The 10,772-nt window shown below is 45.5% G+C and overlaps 1 pseudogene; it reads right to left on the bottom strand.

The window, feature by feature from the left end:
• Positions 1-8,895: 8,895 nt before the first annotated feature.
• Positions 8,896-10,772, bottom strand: part of LOC112076502 (peripheral plasma membrane protein CASK-like) — a 35,616-nt pseudogene continuing 33,739 nt past the window's right edge.

Here is a 10,772-nt window from a genome sequence, read left to right as displayed (position 1 = left end):
ACAATAGGAGGAGACCTTCAGCATGGTGAATAAGAGGCAAGTGTGTGTGTGTGTGTGTGCCACATTCAGAAAAATTCACAATTCTCCTTTTTTCCTGATCTGTTGTGTCTGGATGATCATGTGACCTCCAGGTAACTGTCTGCATGCACAGAGCCCTTGCTGTTTAGTAATAATACATGTATTTATAGATGTGGAGATGCATATTTTCTACTGCAATCTGCTGTCTGCTTGCACCTGCAGTGAATGAGAGAGGAGGCTATGCAGTAGTCTATATGTGTCAGTCAGTGAATGAGAGAGGGGCTTGCAGTAGTCTATATTGTGTAGTCAGTGAATGAGAGAGGAGGCTGTGCAGTAGTCTATATGTGCCAGTCAGTGAATGAGAGGAGGAGCTGTACAGTAGTCTATATGTGCCAGTCAGTGAATGAGAGAGGAGGCTGTGCAGTAGTCTATATGTGTCAGTCAGTGAATGAGAGGGAGGCTGTGCAGTAGTCTATATGTGCCAGTCAGTGAATGAGAGAGGAGGCTGTGCAGTAGTCTATATGTGTCAGTCAGTGAATGAGAGAGGAGGCTGTGCAGTAGTCTAATGTGCCAGTCAGTGAATGAGAGAGGAGGATGTGCAGTAGTCTATATGTGCCAGTCAGTGAATGAGAGAGGAGGCTGTGCAGTAGTCTATATGTGTCAGTCAGTGAATGAGAGAGGAGGCTGTGCAGTAGTCTATATGTGCCAGTCAGTGAATGAGAGAGGAGGCTGTGCAGTAGTTCTATATGTGTCAGTCAGTGAATGAGAGAGGAGGCTGTGCAGTAGTCTATGTGCCAGTCAGTGAATGAGAGAGGAGGCTGTGCAGTAGTCTATAATGTGTCAGTCAGTGAATGAGAGAGGGAGGCTGTGCAGTGTCTATATGTGCCAGTCAGTGAATGAGAGAGGAGGCTGTGCAGTAGTCTATATGTGCCAGTCAGTGAATGAGAGAGGAGGCTGTGCAGTAGTCTAATGTGCCAGTCAGTGAAATGAGAGAGGAGGCTGTGCAGTAGTCTCTATGTGCCAGTCAGTGAATGAGAGAGGAGGCTGTGCAGTAGTCTATATGTGCCAGTCAGTGAATGAGAGAGGAGGCTGTGCAGTAGTCTCTATGTGCCAGTCAGTGAATGAGAGAGGAGGCTGTGCAGTAGTCTATATGTGTCAGTCAGTGAATGAGAGAGGAGGCTGTGCAGTAGTCTATGTGCAGTCAGTGAATGAGAGAGGAGGCTGTGCAGTAGTCTATATGTGCCAGTCAGTGAATGAGAGAGGAGGCTGTCAGTAGTCTATATGTGCCAGTCAGTGAATGAGGAGGAGGCTGTGCAGTAGTCTATATGCCAGTCAGTGAATGAGAGAGGAGGCTGTGCAGTAGTCTAATGTGCCAGTCAGTGAAGAGAGAGGGAGGCTGTGCAGTAGTCTAATGTGTCAGTCAGTGAATGAGAGAGGAGGCTGTGCAGTCAGTCTACATGTGCCAGTCAGTGAATGAGAGAGGAGGCTGTGCAGTAGTCTAAATGTGCAGTCAGTGATGAGAGAGGAGGCTGTGCAGTAGTCTAATGTGCCAGTCAGTGAATGAGAGAGGAGGCTGTGCAGTAGTCTATATGCCAGTCAGTGAATGAGAGAGGAGGCTGTGCAGTAGTCTAATATGTGCCAGTCAGTGAATGAGAGAGGAGGCTTGCAGTAGTCTAATGCCAGTCAGTGAATGAGAGAGGAGGCTGTGCAGTAGTCTATATGTCCAGTCAGTGAATGAGAAGGGAGGCTGTGCAGTAGTCTATATATGCCAGTCAGTGAATGAGAGAGGAGGTTGTGCAGTAGTCTATATCCAGTCAGTGAATGAGAGAGGAGGCTGTGCAGTAGTCTATATGTCCAGTCAGTGAATGAGAGAGGAGGTTGTGCAGTAGTCTATGTGCCAGTCAGTGAATGAGAGAGGAGGCTGTGCAGTAGTCTATATGTGCCAGTCAGTGAATGAGAGAGGGCTGTGCAGTAGTCTACATGTGCCAGTCAGTGAATGAGAGAGGAGGCTGTGCAGTAGTCTATATGTGTCAGTCAGTGAATGAGAAGGAGGCTGTGCAGTAGTCTAATATGTGCCAGTCCAGTGAATGAGAGAGGAGGCTGTGCAGTAGTCTACATGTGTCAGTGAATGAGAGAGGAGGCTGTGCAGTAGTCTATATGTGCCAGTCAGTGAATGAGAGAGGAGCTGTGCAGTAGTCTATATGTGCCAGTCAGTGAATGAGAGAGGAGGTGTGCAGTAGTCTATATGTGCCAGTCAGTGAATGAGAGAGGGCTGTGCAGTAGTCTACTAGGTGTCAGTCAGTGAATGAGGAGGAGGCTGTGCAGTAGTCTATATGTGCCAGTCAGTGAATGAGAGAGGAGGCTGTGCAGTAGTCTATATGTGCAGTCAGTGAATGAGAGAGGAGGTTGTGCAGTAGTCTATATGTGCAGTCAGTGAATGAGAGAGGAGGCTTGTGCAGTAGTCTACTGTGCCAGTCGTGAATGAGAGAGGAGGCTGTGCAGTAGTCATATGTGCCAGTCAGTGAATGAGAGAGGAGGCTGTGCAGTAGTTCTATATGTGCCAGTCAGTGAATGAGAGAGGAGGCTGTGCAGTAGTCTATATGTGCCAGTCAGTGAATGAGAGAGGAGGCTGTGCAGTAGTCTACATGTGCAGTCAGTGAATGAGAGAGGAGGCTGTGCAGTGTCTATGTGCCAGTCAGTGAATGAGAGAGGGAGGATATGTGGTCTGCCATTAGCAGCATTGTACCACCAGGTTTGTTCAACCAGCCTAAAATAAAATTGTCCTTCGCCCATGTCCCTTCACTAAGCCATGGCAGACACAGCATCTGACTCATAGAAGAACGAGTCAGGGCTCAGTAGCAGACTGGTCCTGGGTCGTATTCATTAGGTACTGGAAGACAAAACGGACTGAAACAGGGAGGGGCCACCTGATATTGTCCAATAATAAAATTGCCTTTCGTTTCCTGTTGCAAAATGTTTTTAGCTAAGGTGAAGACGACCCTGTAGGAGTAACGATAACGAGGCAAGCTATTGAAAGTGGGTGACGGAGGCAGAGCTATGAAAGTGGACACGGCAGAGCTATTGAAAGTGTGACGAGGCCAGAGCTAGTTTTAGACAAGTGTGACGAGGCAGAGCTGTTGAAAGTGTGACGGAGGCCGAGCTATTGAAGTGTGACGGGAGCAGAGCTATTGAAAGTGTGACGGAGGGCAGAGCTATTGAGTGTGACGGAGGCCGAGCTATTGAAAGTGTGAGAGGCAGAGCTATTGAAAGTGGCCGGAGGCAGAGCTATGAAAGTGTGACGGAGGCAGAGCTATTGAAAGTGTGACGAGGCAGAGCTATTGAAAGTGTGACGGAGGCAGAGCTATTGAAAGTGTGACGGAGGCAGAGCTATTGAAAGTGTGACGGAGGCAGAGATTGAAATGTGACGCAAGCTGTTGAAGTGACGAGGCAGAGCTATTGAAAGTGTACGAGGCGAGCTATGAAAGTGTGACGAGCAGAGCTATGAAAGTGTGACGAGGCAGAGCTATTGAAAGTGTGACGGAGGCAGAGCTATTGAAAGTGTGACGGAAGGCAGAGCTATTGAAAGTGTGACGAGGCAGAGCTGTTGAAAGTGTGACGAGGCAGAGCTATTGAAAGTGTGACGGAGGCAGAGCTGATTGAAGTGTGACGGAGGCAGAGCTATTGAAAGTGTGACGGAGGCAGAGCTATTGAAAGTGTGACGGAGGCAGAGCTATTGAAAGTGGTGGCGGAGGCAGAGCTATGAAAGTGGGACGAGGCAGAGCTATTGAAAGTGTGACGAGGCAGAGCTATTGAAAGTGTGACGAGGCAGCGCTATTGAAAGTGTGGCGGAGGCCAGAGCTGTTGAAAGTGTGGCGGAGGCAGAGCTATTTGAAAGTGTGGTGGAGGCAGAGCTGTTGAAAGTGCGACGGGAGGCAGAGTTATTGAAAGTGCGACGGAGGCAGAGCTATTGAAAGTGGGACGGAGGCAAGCTGTTGAAAGGGACGGAGCAGAGCTTTGAAAGTGCGACGGAGCAGAGCTATTGAAAGTGCGACGGAGGCAGAGCTATTGAAAGTGTGACGGAGGCAGAAGCTATTGAAAGTGTGACGGAGGCAGAGCTATTGAAAGTGTGACGGAGGCAGAGTTATTGAAAGTGTGACGGAGGCAGAGCTATTGAAAGTGTGACGGAGGCGAGAGCTATTGAATGTGTGGCCGAGCAGAGCTGTTGAAAGTGTGGAATCAGAAGCATAAGTTGCACCCTGACCTTAACACAAAGTCCTACAGGTCCTGTGTGGGATTGTTCTGCAGTCTTATGTCAATTACAATTACACTGAGTGTACAAAATTTAGGAACCCTTCCAATATTGAGTTGAACCCCTTTTGCTTTCAGAACAGCCTCAATTCGTTGGACATGGATCTACAAGGGATGCTGGCCCATGTTTACGCCATGCTTCCCACAGTTGGGTTGGCTGGATGTCCTTTGGGGTGGTGGACCATTCTTGATAACTGCAGAGCAAAACTGTTGAGCATGAAAAACCCAGCAGCGTTAAAGTTCTTGACACATTTAAACCGGTGCGCCTGGCACCTACTACCATACCCCATTCAAAGGCTCTTAAAAATGTTGTCTTGCCCATTCACCCTCTGAATGGCACACATTCACAACCCATGTCTCAATTGTCCTYCTTTAACCTGTCTCCTCCCCTTCATCTACACTGATTGTAGTGGATTTAACAAGTGACATCAATAAGTGATCACAGCTTTCACCTGGATTCACCTGGTCAGTGTGTCATGGAAAAAGCAGGAGTTCCTAATGTTTTGTCCACTCAGTGTATTTTCAGTGCATATACTTAGAGCTATATTGATCTATTTTATTCCGAGTGGATTTACCATAGACTGCAAGAGTGAGTAGTGAATTGAATCAACTCACTGTCAATGTCAAACCAAGTAATTGAATGGAGCCAAACACATACACAAAATTCAGCCTTGAAAGTTCCAGTGAGACAACTTCAGTCCAGTCAGAACATTCCTTCCACAGCAGGAAATCAGMCACGCAGCCCTGGATATCGAGCAGACWATACAGCATTGMCGAAGGTCAGCATTTGTGTCCTGAATCTTTAGAAATCATCTTCAGTTTAAAGGGGTTTATTAGGACTTTAAGGTTGTTGATGTAGAGAAGTATGACGACCACGGCAATGACAAAGATGATGTCATGGCAACAGGGTTGTTCTTGAAGTGCGRTGGCATTTCCATCCCTTGCCTTTGCAACCATGAAAAACACATTAGTGACACATRGTTACACATGTTTTTGTTTATACTGAACTGTTTATCAATCATAAAACACTGCAAGTCCTTTATACTGCAAAACTTTGTTTAACCATTATTTAAAGTACTTAGGGTAAGCAAATTGGCTTGTCCCAGTAGTGATGTGTGTAGTTGTGATTGGGGATTTAGAGATATCTATGATTTGAAATGCTAGAATTGTATATATTGTATAGATCAATAAATGCGAAGTTGTATAATGTGTATTATAAACTGGGTGGTTCGAGCCCTGAATGCTGATTGGCTGACAGCCATGGTATATCACAAGTATGACAAAACATAGATTTTTACTTTTCTAATTACGTTGGTAACCAGGTTATAATAGCAATAAGGCACCTCAGGGGTTTGTGGTATATGGCCAATATACCACGGCTAAGGGCTGTATCCAGGCACTCCAAGTTGCGTCGTGCAAAAGAACAGCCCTTAGCTGTGGTATATTGGCCATATACCACACCCCCTCATGCCTTATTGCTTAAGTATTTAGTAGTATAATGTCTGTCCCTCAGTTGTGTGTCATTGGTACCACCTTGAGAAATAACTTTGATCATTCTCTCCAGTGGCAAACTTATTGGGGTTATTGAAAATCTAGAAAATGATTACACGGAACAAAAATATAAACGTATAAATGTCAAGTGTTGGTCTCATGTTTCATAAGCTGAAATAAAAGATCCCAGAAATGTTCCATAAGCACAAAAAGCTTATTTCTCTACAATGTAGTGCAGAAATGTGTTTACATCCCTGTTAGTGAGCATTTCTCATTTTTTAATTCTCTGGCAACAGCTCTGGTGGACATTCCTGTAGTCAGCATGCCAATTGCACCCTCCCTCAAAACTTGAGACAATTGTGGCATTGTGTTGTGACAACTGAGTCAGAGTTGTCTTTTATTGTCCCCAGCACAAGGTGCACCTGTGTAATGATCATGCTGTTTAATCAGCTGCTTGCTATGCCACACCTGCCAGGTGGAAGGATTATCTTGGCAAAGGAGAAACATTAACAGGCATGTAAACACATTTCTGCACAACATTTTTGAAAAATAAGCTTTTTGTGCGGATGGAACATTTCTGGGATCTTTTATTTTAGTTTATGAAACCAACACTTGACCTGTTACTTTTATATTTTTGGTCAGTATATATGGATTATTGGCCTGTTGGAAACTAACTCACTACTACATCACACAGCTCAGGCCTGATCTGATTTATCTCTACAGAAACTGGAGCTCACAGAAAAAAAATTCTGGAATTCAAATAATTGAACCAACATCATTGAATTAGTTGTTCAAAACCCCCCAGATAAGCAACATTTTGATTGATTGCTCAGCACCCACCCTTACTGGTGGCACAATGTTATCATAATGGTCAACATTATTTCAAGTCATTAAACTACCATATTAGTTGATTTAGAATGGGAAGTTGATCCCAAATACATTATTCAGAATGCCATACCCAAATGCCACCACAATTCAAGAATGACCAAACCACTAAGAACACTGACAAAGATACTAATTAGTACATTTAGGACCCAGATTAAGCCCAGGCCACCTCCTGGACTAAAACATACTCAATGGAAAATCTCCATTAAAGTGTTTTTCAATCCAGGACTAGGTTTAGGATATCTGTGTCTGGGAAACTTTAAGATGCGCTGGAAAAGTTTTTTGCAAACTGTGGCATATTTAAACGTGACTACTGCCCGGCCGGAATATTTAAACGTGTCCACTGCCGGCGGCATATTTAAACGAGACTACTGCCCGGCGGATATTTAAACGAGACTACTGCCCGCGGCATATTTAAACGAGACTACTGCCCGGCGGAATATTTAAACGTGTCCACTGCCCGGCGGCATATTTAAACGAGACTACTGCCCGGCGGCATATTTAAACGAGTACTGCCGGCGATATTTAAACGAGACTACTGCCCAGCGGAATATTTAAACGAGACTACTGCCCGGCGGCATATTTAAACGTGTCCACTGCCCGGCGGCATATTTAAACGAGACTACTGCCCGGCGGCATATTTAAAACGAGACTACTGCCCGGCGGCATATTTAAACAAGACTACTGCCCGGCGGCATATTTAAACGAGACTACTGCCCGGCGGCATATTTAAACAAGACTACTGCCCGGCGGCATATTCAATTGTAAGTCGCTCTGATAAGAGCGTCTGCTAAATGACTTAAATGTAAATGTAAATGTAAACGAGACTACTGCCCGGCGGCATATTTAAACGTGTCCACTGCCCGGCGCATATTTAAAGGAGACTACTCCCCGGCGGCATATTTGTACTAATGCTAGTGGAGATAGCATGCACACTGCACAGCCACAAGCACACTGTAGATTCACAGTCCAAGGCCATCATGTAAATGTTACTCATAGAAGGAGCGCACCACAAACCCCACATGGATTAGTGTCCTCAATCCCTTTTTCATTTCTGCCTTGCGGGCTCAGTCTCCTTGAGACGGGATATAAACACTGTTTATTAGGGCTTCATGAATTACCATTAGTAAACTCCTTTTTCATTGTCATTTGGTCAGTCCTATGAATGCATTCATCAATGCACTAACCCAAACGAGAGACTACAGAGGTTGTGTTGGATGGGGCAATGTACATTACCTGGGTTGTTTACTAGCAAACTGAAGGCCATTTTGTATGGGATGTCAATGTGAATCTGCAGTATATCCATGGACACAGACTGTCTGATTGTATACCCAACAACAAATCTAACCGCAATAAAAAGAGTGAACGTTGTTTCACCATCATGATCCATGTCATTATTTAGGCCCAGAACTGTACCCATTACATGGTCTCTGAACTACACCATTTCCCAGCAGCTAGGCCTAGGGGGTTATCTGGACAGGGCCATGGACTTMCCTGSTATTTCAGAACAATGGACAAAGCATTACATTTKAACTTAGACTAGAGAAAGCCATCTTAAGTCCGCAAGCTATTTAAAGTGTTTGAAGGGTTCAATCACAGCTCATTATTTGATAGGATCAGAAGACAAATGGAAATTGGGTGACATATGTTTAGGTCTTGGCTCACAAATTATTTTTTTTGGGGGGGGGGGGTTCCTTGAGTGGTGCAGCAGTCTAAGGCATTGCATCGCAGTGCTAGAGGCGTCACTACAGACCCAGATTTGATCCCGGGCTGTATCACAACCCGGCTGTGATCGGGAGTCCCATAGGGCGGCGCACAATTGGCCCAGCGTCATCCGGGTTAGGGGAGGGTTTGGCCGAGGTAGGCTGTCAATTGTAAATAAGAATTTGTTCTTAACTGACCTGCCTAGTTAAATAAAGGTTACATAAATAAATAAACAATCTGACAGTACAGAGACTGCCATCTAGTGTACAATGTCTGACAGGACAGAGACTGACATCTTGTGGTCAATGGAAGCACTTGCATGACCATAATGTCCAGTATAAGCAGACTACTGCATTGCATCACACACACAACCACCCATCCACACCTATAGCCACAGTCTACACATAGGGCCAAACCCGTCCACACACACATAGTAGAGGTGTATACTAGAGACTGTAGGGACTTATATGAGACAGAACCCAAAGGCAGTTTACTTTGTCAACACTTAAAATGAAATATATTTTTTACAAAACAGAAAAGAAAAAGAACAACATTTCATAGCGTAGAGCTGCTTGTCATTTGCAGAGGGAACTTTACACATGACTTTAAATGGTAACACTTTACTCCAGGCAGAGAGACATAACCCCTACATAACACACTGTCAGAAGCATGACAAAGCATTTTTATTTTTTTATGCTACGACAGTTCAAGACAGGCTCTACGCCCTTTTTACGACAGTGCTCATAAGGCGCTATGTCATGTCACCGCAAGTAAAGTGTTATGAAGAGTTTGTCACAATGAGCTCTTTTAGTATTATTATTATTATACACACACTGGCTCTTGGCATCACTCATATGACTTACGAACCATTGAAACATTTACACACCATAAAAATGCATCTCCTTCYATTGAACTTAAAACAGTAATACTCTTTTAAGACAACACAGTTCTGAAATGGTGGACCTATAGGATTGGACGTCCCACTCCGTATCCCCTTCCCCTCCCATTCCCACAACATATCAAATAGGGACAATTTACATACACGGCTCACTATTATGGGCCTGCAGGACTGGGGGGTGTGCATAGGAGTCAGAGTCTTCTAACCCCAGCCGCATGCAGGGTGACCGTGTTGGATCTTGTTGTTTTCTTCCCTCCTCCTGTCCGTCCATCCAGAGGGATGCCCTCTGGCTTGGACACCCGTGCTTTGGCGATGACCAAACACACGCTCTGACCGAGGAGAGTCATCGCTTTACAGAGAGAAAGAGAGAGAGAAAGAAACAGAGGGGGGAGAGCACCTGTTCTCCATTGTGCAAACTGAGATGTAAACAAACAGGGTATGTAGGGAACGAAGAGAGTTCAGGGGGGTGCTCCTTCAACGATTTGATTGACAGATACAGGGACCTATGAAATAAATAAAAGGAAAGGGATAGGGGCTCCTTCAACGATTTGATTGACAGATACAGGGACCTATGAAATAAATAAAAGGAAAGGGATAGGGGGAGGGGTGTTCACTGTGCTTTTCTATCCGCCCAATAGGACGTGGTGTCACTGCGGCAGCGGCGACTGTGCGAGAGGGACCTCCGCTGTCTCTGAGGGGCGGAGCACGAAGAGTATGAGGCGGCCAATAGGAGTAAGGGGTCAGGGGGTCACACGGCAAGCTTCCGACTGATGACCATAGGAATTGCCTTATACAAGGTAAACAGCAACAGACACCCACCACCGTGTGTCACGTCTGTCCTCCTCACTATCTCGCCTCAGACAGCTGGCGCTGTAACGATACAAAAAGAAAAAAGGTAGAAAATGTCCCCCCTCCCTCCCTCCCCACCTTCCTTTCATTCAACTCTAAGAACAGGACCATATTCATTATTTTTCTATTATATATATGTATGTATATGTATATATATACACACACAACGATGTGCCTTTAAGGCAGTCAGTAAGGAGTGGAGAGGAAGACGACAGAAGTCACTGTTTTTCTTCAGGAGGACTGACTGAGGTTTCAGAGGCGGTATCAGACCTTTTTCATTCATTTTTTCCTTCATCCACACGGTTTCCACAGAGATGTTCCACAGAGATGTTCCACAGAGATGCATTGTAAAAGAAAACCGGGGTTTGTTGGGGAATGGGGGACGACAGTCAGAGTTTGGTGTTGGTTGGTCTGGGTTCAGGGGTTAATAAACCCAGGACACAGGAACCCACTGGGCGGTGGTGCACACCAGGTTCACAGCCTCCTCCAGCAGACGGATGGTGTCGTCGATCTCGTTGTTGATGACGGTCTGGTCGAAGTAATGGGCGTAGGTCTTCTGGAGGCCCTCGGACTCCTTCTGCAGCCGCTGGAGGGAGTCATCCTAAAGGGAGGAGGAGAG

This window comes from Salvelinus sp. IW2-2015, unplaced genomic scaffold (genome assembly GCF_002910315.2).
Source record: "Salvelinus sp. IW2-2015 unplaced genomic scaffold, ASM291031v2 Un_scaffold3796, whole genome shotgun sequence".
Taxonomy (NCBI): Eukaryota; Metazoa; Chordata; class Actinopteri; order Salmoniformes; family Salmonidae; genus Salvelinus; species Salvelinus sp. IW2-2015.
The sequence above is the reverse complement of the archived record's forward strand: the minus strand, read 5'-3'. Positions and strand labels throughout refer to the sequence as shown.